The 10,090-nt window shown below is 41.6% G+C and overlaps 1 long non-coding RNA gene across 1 annotated transcript; it reads right to left on the bottom strand.

Annotated features, from left to right (window-relative positions):
- Window positions 1-905: 905 nt before the first annotated feature.
- Window positions 906-10,080, bottom strand: LOC104005850 (uncharacterized). Its single transcript, XR_001713026.4, has 3 exons — window positions 9,244-10,080; window positions 2,371-2,542; window positions 906-1,910 (listed from the first exon to the last, which is right to left on the bottom strand). It is a non-coding gene; the product is annotated as an uncharacterized LOC104005850 (long non-coding RNA).
- Window positions 10,081-10,090: the final 10 nt, after the last annotated feature.

Genomic DNA, 10,090 nt, shown 5'->3' with positions numbered 1-10,090 from the left:
CTGTAAAATGAGGGGGTTGGAGTTGCTTATCTGTAAGTTCCCTTCCAGCTTGAAAAGTCTGATAAGCACTTTTATCTACCCTATGACTTCATGTAAAGGTCCAATTAGGCTACTCATCCCCTCCCCTAGCTCTAGCTAACCTGGGGTTATACCATTCAAATATAGGAACATGAAATAAAAAAACTGAAAATTATTTTGCGTGTATGGTGGGGTATGGGACATTTTAATCCTAAAATTAAACAGGACACAGTTCTGTAAAAAAGTTATATGGGAAAAGTGGAAGCACATTGAGATAGCCAGCAGGGAGCAAAGCACCCCAGACTTATGTCATAGTCTGAACAGGCCTTGGTAATCAGAATAAATGTCCTTTCATCATTTCAGTTACAGTATGTTTGGTCATTGACTAGGCATGTATGTACTGTTGCAGGATACTAGGTTAGATCCTAAAAATATTGAGGGGAAAGCAAGCTGAAAACTCAATTGCTTGGCCAGAATACAATTACATTTAAAACCGCTTTAGGATTTAAGAAGATTAAGCAACTTCCAAAAAAATAGGATAAACAATTAAACTTTTACAATAAATATTGAAGGATTAAAGCTGTATATTAAAATTTCTATGCATACTTGTTAGGAAATTCTCAAGGAATGAAAACAGAAAATGCTGTTTTGAAAGTGCTTGCCAAATTTTTAGTAAAAATAGTTTTCTGCATTTAGGGAAAGTGTAATACTGGTATTTTAGATAGAGTGTTGTGTTTGCCTTTGAGTTTAAATAGTACCAGATAATTAAGAAAATTGCTCCAAACCTATTTAATACAAAAGAGATGAAATCACTTGCCATTATTATCCCCAAAGCACTAGGCTTTTAAAGAAAACTCTCTATCTACCTATCAATGAGAAACAAGAAATAAAAACAATAAAACCACTGTTTTATTTTTATTTTTCTATTTTGGGATTTACTTCAGGCAGTTCAACTCCAGGGACCATGCTCTTCACCTCAGATCACATTATATGGAAGACAGCACATGGAAGTTCAGGCTCCTTCAGGCAGTCTGAGGTCCAGCACAAAATTGGAAAGAAGAAGGGTAAGAGGTAAGACCAATTGGAAAATAATGAAGAATGCTACCAATGGACAGAAATAGAGTCTTTGTAAGGCAGCGGTAATGTCAGTGAAAAACAGCAGTAATGTCAGTGAAGGCTGCCGGGGAGCTGGAAGGGTAGACTAATTGGACAAAGGAAAACTGGAGCTTTGTTTTCTAAAGAAGAGCTGTTCAAGATGATGATAAATTCTTGGGTGGGCCTCTAGGAGTAACTTTAAGTATAATGAGAAACTACAGTCCTTCTAGTGAAAAAGTTTCAATAATTGAGAATTACAGATTTAGATGGATCTGTTACATGAATGTTGAAATCTACTAATAATATGGTATGTATGATTGTTGCTTTTGGGAAATTATAAAAAGCGTACTTTTTGGCCTGGTCCAACGTTGTTAATTTTCTATGAGAGATTTGAAAAGCATTCACATTCTTAATTTATTGGGGTTGTTTTGCTTTGTTTCTACAAATTCTGAGAGCTTCTGTCTTTTAATAAGGAAGTTTAAATATTTATACTTATTCTGATATGTTTGTGCTTATGCCAGCTACATTATTCTTTGGTTACAAGCAAAAGCAGAAACCAACTCTGGCTAATGTGAGCAAAGGGGAGAATGCTGAGGACACAGAATTGATGGTAAGGCTTGAAGAATATGGTAGGCTTTAGTTTCCAAAAATACTGCAATAGTATCTTCCATCCCACATGCTCTTCTTCAGTGCAACTTAGATAATCCTCTTATTGAAAGGTGGCATCTCTGCATCCTCCTCTTGGGTCCAGGTAGATTCATGACAGTGGTGGAAATGAAGTCGCATGACTTCTGAGGCTAGGTCAGAAAAGGAAATACAGCTTTTACCTGGTTCTCATGGGATGCTTGTTCTTGCAACTCAGACACTATGCCATCAAGAAGCTCCAACAGACCGTGGAGAGACCCACCCGGAGAGGAAGAGAAGCTCCCAGCCATCAGCCCTGGCTGCGCACTCCTGATAGCCTAAGACCACACTTGCTAGGCATGTGAGCAAGCCATTTTGGAAGTGGGTCCTCCAGCCCTACCTCATGCTCTGTGGAGCAAATGAGGCTTCCCCACGAAATCCTGCCCAAATTACACATTTTCAAGCTACAGAAATGACTGTTACTGTTTTAAGTCATTGAGTTTAGAGGTGGTTTGTTTGTTATAAAGCAATAAATAACTAGCACAGAGAACCAAGTTTGGAAACGAACAAGATACAAGGAAACAAGTCTTCCTATTCCTCGAACTAGGAAAGAGGAGTGGTCTCTAGTCATACCTTATGGGTAGGGTACCACAACTGGAATGAATTTACACTAATCATTTTCAGCCCTGCCATTCTTCTGAAGTTCCAGGTTTTGGTGAAGGGTCCTTCCACTGTTCCAATTTCAGTCACCTCCTCACCCGTTGTCTACCAATGAGCAGAAAACCTGAGTGACAGCCACAATAATCTGTAACCGAGGGAAAAGAGACAATGATTTAAAAATAAAAATGGATAAAAGAGTTTGTATTCATTTTTTTAAATCACTGCTGTGACAAATCACCTCAAAATTAGTGGCTTTACTTAAATAACACAAATCTATTACCCTATAGTCAGAAGTCCCAAATGGGTCTTTCTGGGCTAAAATCAAGATGTTAGTAGGGGCCAGGCACGGTGGCTCATCCCTGTAATCCTAACACTTTGGGAGGCTGAGGTGGGAGGATCCCTTGAGCTCAGGAGTTTGAGATCTGCCTGGGCAACATAGTGAGATTTCATCTCTACAAAAAAAATTTAAAAATTAGCCAAGTGTGGTGGCCTGCGCCTGTAGTCCCAGTTACTTCAGTGGCCAAGGTGGGAGGATCCCTTAAGTGCAAGAGATCAAGGCTGCAGTGAGCCGTGATCTCACCACTGCACTCCAGCCTAGGAGTGTAGTGACAAGTGAGCAAGACCCTGTCTCAAAAAATAAAATAAAATAAATGAAAAGGGCCTGCTGCAGTGGCTCATGCCTGTAATCCCAGCACTTTCAGAGGCCAAGGTGGGAGGATCATCTGAGGTCAGGAGTTCAAAACCAGCGTGGCCAACATGGTGAAACTCCATCTCTACTAAAAATTCAAAAATTAGCCAGGCATGGTGGCACATGCCTGTAATCCCAGCTACTCAGGAGGAGAATCACTTGAACCCAGGAGCTCCACTGCACTGTAACCTTGGCGACAGAGCAAGACTCCATCAAAAAAAAAAAAAGAAAGAAAGAAAGAAAGAAAAACAAATGTTATCAGGGCTGCATTCCTTTCTGGAGGCTCCCGGGGACAATGTGCTTCCTTGCCTGATTCAGCTTCTAGTGGCTGCCCATATTCCTTGGTGTATGTGTGCCCCTTCCTTCATTTTCAAAGCCAGCAATGTTATATTTCTCAGTGCCTTTTTCATATTACATCTTCCTCTAACTCTGAGTCCTTTTCTGACTCCCTCTTTTACTTTTAAGGAACTTTGTGATTACTTGGGTTTACTCTGATAATCCAGGAAAATCTCCTCATCTCAAATGCCTTAACTGAATCACATCTGCACAGTCCCTCTTGCCTTGTAAGGTAACGTAATTACAGGTTCAAGAGATTGGAACGTGGACGTCGATGAGGGGCCATCATTCTGCCTACCACAGTATACCAAAGCAGAATGGATACTGGGTGGGCCCCACCACTCTAAAAACTTGTTCTTCACACTACTCATTCTGGTTGATATTTTTTCTTTTCTTTATTTTATTGAATTCATAGTTACTCTTGTTTCATTTTTTTCCATTCAAGTAGTCTGTACTTTAAACATCCAATTTGTATCTATCTATGTGGTGACCTTATGTTTATTATGCATAATTGATATACTTTTCTGTGTTTAGAGATAGTATCTATATACATCTCCAAATAAGACAAAAAAATCTTAGCATGCTTTTCTTCCTCTCCTTGCCTTTTATCCTTGTGATAACATCATTTAGTTATAGACTATCATTTTTTATTTTTATTAACTAGCAATGATGAAAACAATTAAAAATTTAAAATTTTCTATAACAGAAAGTGGTTGGGTGCAAAAAACAGGATACTCAACTAAAGGTGACTTAAACCACGAGAAAAACTTATGTCACATAAAAAGAAATTCAAAGACAGTTTGTTCCTGGGTTAGTTAATGTAGTGATTCAATGATGTCATGCAGGATCCAGGTTCTTTTCATCTTTTCACTTTTTTTGAAGCTCCTCCCACCCTGGTAGGAAGATGGCTTCTATAGCTCCAGCTATTATATCCTCATACAACCCTGTCTGAAAATAATGTATTAGTTATCCCTTCCTGCATAACAAATCAAGCAACTTAAAACAACAATAAAGTTTATTATTTTAATAATATGATTTCTGTGGGTCAGGGATTCGGGAGCAGATTGGTTGGGTGGTTCTAGCTTAGGATCTCTCATGAGGTTTCAGTCAGAATCAGCTGAGACTGCAGTCATCTGAAGGCTTGACTGGGGCTGGAGATCCACTTCAAAGCGACTCATCAACATGGCAGGCAGGTTGCATGAATATCTGTGGGACAAGATGGCTGGCTTCCCATAGAGCTCTGGTTCTTATTGTGGGTGATTTTTCTCACCAGGGGGCATTTAGCAATATCTGGAGACGTGTTTGGTTGTCATAACTGGAAAGTTGCTATTGATATCTAGTGGGTTGGAACTAGAGTTACTGCTAAACATCCTGTATAGCACAAGACAGCCTTTCACAACATGAATTATCAGGCCCAAAATGCCAATAGTGCTAATGTTAAGGAATCCTGCCTTAGAGCAAGTGAGCCAAGAGAGCAAGGTAAAAGCTGAAATGCCTTGTATTACTCAGCTTTGGAAGTCCTCTGTATTCCATGTTGGGAGGGATCCACACAAGGGTGTGAATACCAGAAAGTGAGGCTCATTGGAAATCATCTTGGGCACAGCTACCATGGGAAGGAAGCTTTTCCTGGCCATTTCTCTTGTTTTGTCTTCTCTTCCTTCGTTCTTCCTTCATTTCTTCCGATCTTCCTTCCCTATTCCTTGTTTCCTTTTCTTTTTTCAGCTTTCAAAGAGGAAAACCATTTCTTTTCTTTTCTTTTCTTTTTTTGAGACGGAGTTTCGCTCTCGTTGCCTAGGCTGGAGTGCAATGGCGTGATCTGGGGTCACCGCAACCTCCGCCTCCCAGGTTCAAGCAATTCTCCTGCCTCAGCCTCCCGAGTAGCTGGGATTACAGGCATGTGCCACCACAGCTGGCTAATTTTGTATTTTTAGTAGAGACGGGGTTTCTCCATGTTGGTCAGGCCAGTCTCAACCTCCCGACCTCAGGTGATCCGCCCGCCTCGGCCTCCCAAAGTGCTGGGATTACAGGCGTAAGCCACGGTGCCCGATGGAAGAAAACCATATCTATAAGCCCTACCAGACTTCTCTGCACTTCTCAGTAGTCAGTGTTGAATGATATGCCTATGTCTAAACCAATCATTAGGAGAGAGAATAGAATGGGGCTGGGGAGAATCTATATGTTTTACACACATGGAAGATAAATTGTCAAAATCGGTGTTTTACTAGTAAGGAAGAAAGGATGGCTTTGAGCAGGTGACAGAGTTTGCTACCTTTGTTTATCATTGTCTTTTGTAACACACACTTTGTTTTTGGATTCAGTTTACTCTTTGGTGGAAGACATTCTCTAAAAGTAATTTCAAGGATGGGCAGCAATCTCAACTCTTACATATCTGAAAATACGTGTCATTAGTTTGTACCCTCTCTTAAGTGCTAATTTAGTTTGGTAGTCTAGGTTAAAAACAATTCCCTTAGAGGCTGGGCGTGGTGGCTTGCACCTGTAATTCCAACATTTTGGGAAGCCGAGGTGGAATCCCAGGAGTTTGAGACCAGCCAAGGAAACTTACTGAGACTCCAGCTCTAAAAAAAAAAAAAAAAAAAAAAAATTAGACTGGCATGGCAGCACGCATTTGTAGTCCCAGCTCAGTTATTGGGAGGTGGTGGGGTTAAGGTAGTTAAGGTGGGAGGATGGCTTGAACTCACTGAGGTCCTGCAATGAGCCAGCCACACACTCCAGTCTGGGTGACAGAGAGAGACTGTGTCTCAAAAACAAAACAAAACAAGACAAAACACCATTACAATGATTTCCTTAGAATACTGTTCCATTGTCTATTAGCATCCATTGTTGCTGATGAGAAGGTAATCCAGTTAAGATTTACTTTTTATCCTTCATGCTCTGAAATCTCACTGTGAGGTGTTTAAGTGTGTTATTTTTTACCTATGCATTTGGCTCAGAGCTAAATGAGAGCTTTTTACTTAAAGATACTGGAATATTTTCTTTTTTTCATTCTTGTTGCCCAGGCTGGAGTGCAATGGCACGATCTTGGCTCACTACAACCTCCACCTCCTGGGTTCAAGCAATTCTCCTGCCTCAGCCTCCCTAGTAGCTGGGATTACAGGCATGCACTGCCACACCCGGCTAATTTTGTATTTTTAGTAGAGACAGGGTTTCTCCATGTTGGTCAGACTGGTCTTGAACTCCCTAACTCAGGTGATCCGCCCTCCTCAGCCTCCCAAAGTGCTGGGATTACAGGTGTGAGCCACCGTGCCCGGTCAAGATACTGGAATATTTTCTACCATTTTTTGAGTATTTCCTTCCATATGTTCTCTAGATCCCTTATCAGATGAATATTGGACCTTCTGGATTTATTCTCCATGTTACTTAAATTACTTAAATGCCTTGGACTAGGTAATTTATAAACAACAGAAACAGAATTGCTCACAGTTCTGAGGCGGGAAAGTCCAAGATCAAGATATCAGCGGATCTGAAGTCTGCTGAGGGCTCCTTTCTCATAGATGGCCCCTTCTATGCATCTTCATGTGGTGGAAGGGCGAACAGGCTCCCTCAAGTTTCTTTTCTCAGGGCACTAATCCAGTTCATGAAGGATCTGCCCTCATGATCTAATCACCTCTTAAAGGTTTCACCTCTTAATACTATCACTATGGGGGTTAGGTTTCAACACATAAATTTTGGGAGACACAAACATTCAGATAGAACAAATGCTTAGAAGAATATCTGCAGCATAGTATTACTTATTATTCAAATTTTCTATTCATTTTTATAAAGACAGGGTCTCCCTCTGTCGCCCAGGCTGGAGTGCAGTGGCTTATCTTGGCTTGCTGCAGCCTCAACCTCCCGGACTCAAGCAATTCTTCCACCTCAGCCACCCTAGTAGCTGGGATTGCAGGCGTGTACCACTATGCCCACCTAATTTTTGTATTTTTTGTAGAGATGGGGTTCTACCAAGTTGCCCAGGCGGGTCTCGAACTCCTGGACTCAAACTATCCTCCCAACCTGTCCTCCCAAAATGTTGGCATCACAGGTGTGAGCCACCACCGTGCCTGGCAGAAATCTTTAGCAAAAAAATTAGGTATCATTGTTGGAGTCTCCTTTTCCTCTTCCTCTTTTCTCATTATCCTGAAGTTAATCTGTATCCTTACTGCCTGTATCCATGCTTTATATAGTTTACTACATATTTATACATATGTAAACAGCATAGTGTATTATTCGGCAGGTTTTCAAACTGCACATAAATGGTGTCACTTCTCTTAATCCTTCAGATTACGTCAAGAAAAAAATCTCAAGTCTTGAATGTTTTTCCTGGTATTTGCTATTCTCTCTTTTAACAAACTAAGAGTAGGCCCTAGGCTAGAAGCCCAGAGCAGGAATTGATGGCTAGCTAGAATTTAATAATACTTCTTTATTTTCCATTATATTTATTTTAATGGTTTCCTCCCCCCTTTTTTTTTCAAAGCAAGTGTTGTTGGCTTTCCATTTAGAGTAGCGATTTATGTTTTCTTTTATATTAAGTGTAAGAAAAAAGTGTTGATTTAAAAAAATGTTAAGTAAGTGGTAATAGTACAGGCAATACAGAGACATAGGAAAAAATTAGGAAATTTATACTGGAATAGCTGAAATTTGATACACACTTGACTGAAAGGAAAAAGTTCAAGTTCCTCCTTCTCACCTTCCTTTACCAGTTGGAGGTCCCTTTGATACTGCAATCTCTCCTTTTATGGTATTTCCTGCAGCCCGCACCCCTGCCTTCCCCTGGCTGTCTCATCAACTTCTCAGGCTCTTAGGAAGCCCTCTTCCATTTATTTAGTACCTGGCATCATACTGCATCTATAACTTTCTCATCTAAAACTAAACTAAATCTTAATGCCAACATGGCACCCTCATGGCCCAAACAGCTCACTAATGTCAAAAAAGTTGATCTGTTTGTGATGTTTCAAATATAATCATGAGTATAAAATGAAGGCTTTCCATGGAAAAAATATTTAACTCATATTTCCTTATGTTTGCAGTTTTAAAAAAATAGTTGTTTATAGATCTTAATACTTGATCTTAAATTATCTTCTTTCAACCCTGAGACAATACATTAACCTGTTGTCTAGATGAACGGTAAAAAAACAGGAACACAGAAGAGAAAAAAACAAAGACAATGATGGGAAATAATCTGTTTTTTTTTTCTTCATTTCGACGTGGTGGCTTACTGCACGTTACTTACTATGTCGAACCAGATGATTTTACTAAAAAATGAGTTTAGTAATTTAGTATAACACGTTCAAATGTTTACATACAACGTTTACAGGCAAAAGCTACCAAACTGTTGTGGCCATTGAGATGTTGGAACAATTTTCAAGTTTCATGGTGCATGATCCACAATGCATATGAATACATACAATATCAGTAACAAAAACAGTACAATGTACACCAAAGGCTGTTTCAAAGTCCTCTAATGTCTGCAGTCATGATGAACTAACTGCACTGGCTTTCATTCATTCATTCATAAGACTTATTTTGAAGCTGATCTTCATACTGCATGATTAAGAAACCATCAGTGCAGTGGTCAGAATTACATTCTGCTGTTAACAGAGGAGCAAAGAATGCTTTCAAAGCTACTGCTGTATTTGGGAAAAAGTTCAGTTTTAGTGTTTTCTTTCTAGGTATTTTGCATGGCTAAGGCGGGAGAAGAAGGGCTGCGCGGGGATTGGGGGAAGCGACTTCCCACTCTTGATTACAGAAGGAGAATCATGTATACCACTGTAAAACATCCAACCTTTAAATGAGAAAGTGAGTGAAGTGAAATCGCTCTCACGTACACATCTTCCGCGTTACTTCTTATCCGCCAGCCAAACTTTCTCCATCAATCTGGGTAGGTCTGCCACGAAAACGCAGCCTGAAAGAAATGCTGAGTCCTGAGGCGGCGTGTGTTGCCTCACCCAGTGTTGGCTTTGGAGTTACCTGAAGCCTTCTAGCTACTGCACCCAGAGAGCAAGCTTCTCGTTTCAACTCGGTTGTTTCCGTGGGGAATTGCGGCACGAGCAAGTCCTGGGTGTGGCGATGCCAAGAGAGCGCTCAGATCTCCTATCTTTCCCGCTTCTGGCAAACCTTCCCAGCCCCGAATCGGCGAGTGACCAGCACCCGGGATCAGCCGTCCGGCATTCCGGGGACCGCGGGTGGACCCGACCCCGCCGCAGCTGCAAACTGCCGAAGCGCCCAGCTGGGTGCACTGTGCGTGTGCGCTTCTCCCCCACTCTTTCCGCGCCTGGAGGCGGATCCCCTTCCTTGCACACAAGTCCTTATATGCACCGGTTGCACCAGCCCGCGTTACTCCGGCCCCACAAATAATTAATGGGGGAGGGAGGGTGTCGCTTTTTTTTCCTCCGGCTTTTTCTCAGCGCGAGAGCATTTGAACCGAGGAGAAACCCCAAGATGCGACTGAAGGGCCATTTTGCTGCAGTGCACGAATTGGCCACACAAAAATAGAGCTTGGGTCCCTATGATAACAAGTCAAGGTTCAGGAACAGCCCTTCGGGTTCGGCCCGAGGAGCCCGCAAAAGCCTGGGCGGAAAGGGTGCGCGCCCCTCCCCCCTCCACGCTGGTGCAGAGGGACCGGGTCAGGAAGCGCGGCCTCTACCCAGTCCAAGACCACGCCTCCTCCGCCTC

Source organism: Pan troglodytes, chromosome 2 (genome assembly GCF_028858775.2).
Source record: "Pan troglodytes isolate AG18354 chromosome 2, NHGRI_mPanTro3-v2.0_pri, whole genome shotgun sequence".
Classification (NCBI taxonomy): Eukaryota; Metazoa; Chordata; class Mammalia; order Primates; family Hominidae; genus Pan; species Pan troglodytes.
Note: the sequence above shows the minus strand (reverse complement) of the source record. Positions and strands in the feature narration are given on the sequence as shown.